The 3,183-nt window shown below is 33.8% G+C and overlaps 1 non-coding gene across 1 annotated transcript; it reads left to right on the forward strand.

Annotated features, from left to right (window-relative positions):
- Positions 1–1,222: 1,222 nt before the first annotated feature.
- Positions 1,223–1,326, forward strand: LOC130954016 (small nucleolar RNA R71). Its single transcript, XR_009076155.1, has one exon. It is a non-coding gene; the product is annotated as a small nucleolar RNA R71 (small nucleolar RNA).
- Positions 1,327–3,183: the final 1,857 nt, after the last annotated feature.

Raw genomic sequence — 3,183 nt, forward strand, 5'->3', positions numbered from 1 at the left:
CTCCATTACAGAGAGTGGCATAAGATTTATCCCTGACCCCAGATCACACAGAGCTTTTTCAAAGGTCATGGTGCCTATGGTACAAGGTATTAAGAACTTGCCAGGATCTTGTTTCTTTTGAGGTAGAATTTTCTGAATCCAAGTATCCAGTTCATTAATGAGCAAGGGAGGTTCACTTTCCCAAGTCTCATTACCAAACAACTTGGCATTCAGCTTCATGATAGCTCCTAAATATTGAGCAACTTGCTCTCCAGTTACATCTTCATCCTCTTCTGAGAAAGAATAGTCTTCAGAGCTCATGAATGGCAGAAGGAGATTTAATGAAATCTCTATGGTCTCTATATGAGCCTCAGATTCCTTTGGATCCTTAATAGGAAACTCCTTCTTGCTTGAGGGACGTCCCAGGAGGTTTTTCTCACTAGGATTTTCGTCCTCCTCCTCCCTTGTGCATTCGGCCATATTGACTATGTCAATGGCTTTGCACTCTCCTTTTGGATTCTCTTCTGTATTGCTTGGGAGAATACTGGGAGGAGTTTCAATGACTTTCTTACTCAGCTGGCCCACTTGTGCCTCCAGATTTCTAATAGAGGATCTTGTTTCACTCATGAAACTGAAAGTGGCCTTTGACAGATCAGAGACTACATTGGCTAAATTAGAGGTGTTTTGTTCAGAATTCTCTGTCTGTTGCTGAGAAGATGATGGATATGGCTTGCTATTGCCCAGCCTATTATGTCCACCATTGTTAAAGCCTTGTTGAGGCTTTTGTTGATCCTTCCATGAGAAATTTGGATGATTTCTCCATGATGAATTATAGGTGTTTCCATAAGGTTCACCCATGTAATTAACCTCTGCCATGGCAGGGTTCTCAGGATCATAAGCTTCTTCAGAAGCTGCCTCTCTAGTACTGTTGGATGCATGTTGCCATCCATTCAGATTTTGAGAGATCATGTTGACCTGTTGAGTCAACACTTTGTTCTGAGCCAATATGGCATTCAGAGTATCAATTTCAAGAACTCCTTTCTTCGGAGGTATCCCATTATTCACGGAATTCCTCTTAGAAGTGTTCATGAATTGGTTGTTTGCAACCATGTCAATGAGTTCTTGAGCCTCTTCAGGCGTTTTCTTCAGGTAAATAGATCCACCTGCAGAATGGTCCAATGACATTTTTGAAAATTCAGATAGACCATAATAGAATATATCTAATATGGTCCATTCTGAAAACATGTCAGATGGACATCTTTTGGTCAGCTACTTGTATCTTTCCCAAGCTTCATAGAGGGATTCACCATCTTTTTGTTTGAAGGTTTGAACATCCACTCTCAGCTTGCTCAGCTTTTGAGGAGGAAAGAATTTATCCAAGAAGGCAGTGACCAGCTTATCCCATGAGTCCAGGCTATCCTTGGGTTGTGAACCCAACCATATTCTAGCTCTGTCTCTTACAGCAAAAGGGAAAAGCATGAGTCTGTAGACTTCAAGATCAACTCCATTCGTCTTTACAGTCTCACAGATCTGCAAGAACTCAGTTAAAAACTGATAAGGATCTTCAGATGGAAGTCCATAAAACTTGCAGTTTTGTTGCATTAAAGCAACTAGCTGAGGTTTCAGCTCAAAATTATTGGCTCCAATGGCAGGAATGGAGATGCTTCTTCCATCAAACTTGGACGTTGGCTTTGTGAAGTCACCAAGCATTCTCCTTGCATTATTATTATTTTCGGCTGCCATCTCCTTCTCTTGTTCGAAAATTTCTGAAAGGTTATTTCTGGATTGTTGTAATTTAGCTTCTCTTAATTTTCTCTTCAAAGTCCTTTCAGGTTCTGGATCAATTTCAACAAGAGTGCTTTTATCCCTGTTCCTGCTCATATGAAAGAGAAGAAAACAAGAAAAGAAGGAGGAATCCTCTATGTCACAGTATAGAGATTCCTTTATGTTAGTAGAAAAAGAAAGGGGTAGAAGAAATAGAAGAGGGAATTCGGATTTTTAGATGAAGAGAGGTGAAGAGAAGTGTTAGTAATTAAATAATTAAATAGAATAAGAAAAGGGAAGAAAAATTTCGAAAATAATTTTGAAAATGAGATTAGTAATTTTCAAAAATTAGAGATAAACTGTAATTAAAATTGAAACATGAAACAATTAGTTAATTAAAAAGAATTTTTGAAAAAGAGAGAGATATTTTCGAAAATAGAAGAGGGAGAAGTAGTTAGTTGGTTTTGAAAAAGATAAGAAACAAACAAAAAGTTAGTTAGTTGATTGAAAAAGATTTGAAATCAAAATTTTAAAAAGATAAGAAGATAAGAAGTTAGATAAGATATTTTGAAATCAAATTTTGAAAAAGATAAAATTTTGAGAAGGATAAGATAAAAAGATAAGATAAAAAATTTTAATAAAAAGATATTTTGAAAAAGATTTAATTTTTTTTAAAATGACTTAACTAACAAGAAACTACAAGATAAGATTCTAGAATTTAAAGATTGAACCTTTCTTAACAAGAAAGTAACAAACTTCAAATTTTTGAACCAATCACATTAATTGTTAGCATATTTTTGAAAATATGATATAAAGATAAGAAAAAGATTTTGAAAAAATAATTTTTAAAATTTTCGAAAAATAGAAAAAAATGAAAAAGATATGATTTTTTTGAAAAAGATTTTAAAAAGATAAGATTTTTAAAATTGAAATTTTGACTTGACTTGTAAGAAACAACTAATTTTAAAAATTTTTTGACCAAGTCAACCCAAAATTTCGAAAATTTGGAGGGGAATAAGGAAAAGATATTTTTTTGATTTTTGAATTTTTAATTATGAGAGAGAAAAACAACAAAAATACTTAATGCATGAAATTTTTAGATCAAAACAATGAATGCATGCAAGAATGCTATGAATGTTAAGATGAACACCAAGAACACTTTGAAGATCATGATGAACATCAAGAACATAATTTTGAAAAAATTTTTGATGCAAAGAAAACATGCAAGACACCAAACTTAGAAATCTTTAATGCATGGACTCTAACAAACAAAAAATGCATATGAAAAACAACAAACAACACAAAACAAGAAATCACCAAGATCAAACAAGAAGACTTGTCAGGAACAACTTGAAGATCATGAAGAACACTATGAATGCATGGAATTTTCGAAAATTGCAAGAAAAATTTTTAAAAGCATGCAATTGACACCAAACTTAA

The sequence above is a fragment of the Arachis stenosperma genome, chromosome 1, assembly GCF_014773155.1.
Source record: "Arachis stenosperma cultivar V10309 chromosome 1, arast.V10309.gnm1.PFL2, whole genome shotgun sequence".
Taxonomy (NCBI): Eukaryota; Viridiplantae; Streptophyta; class Magnoliopsida; order Fabales; family Fabaceae; genus Arachis; species Arachis stenosperma.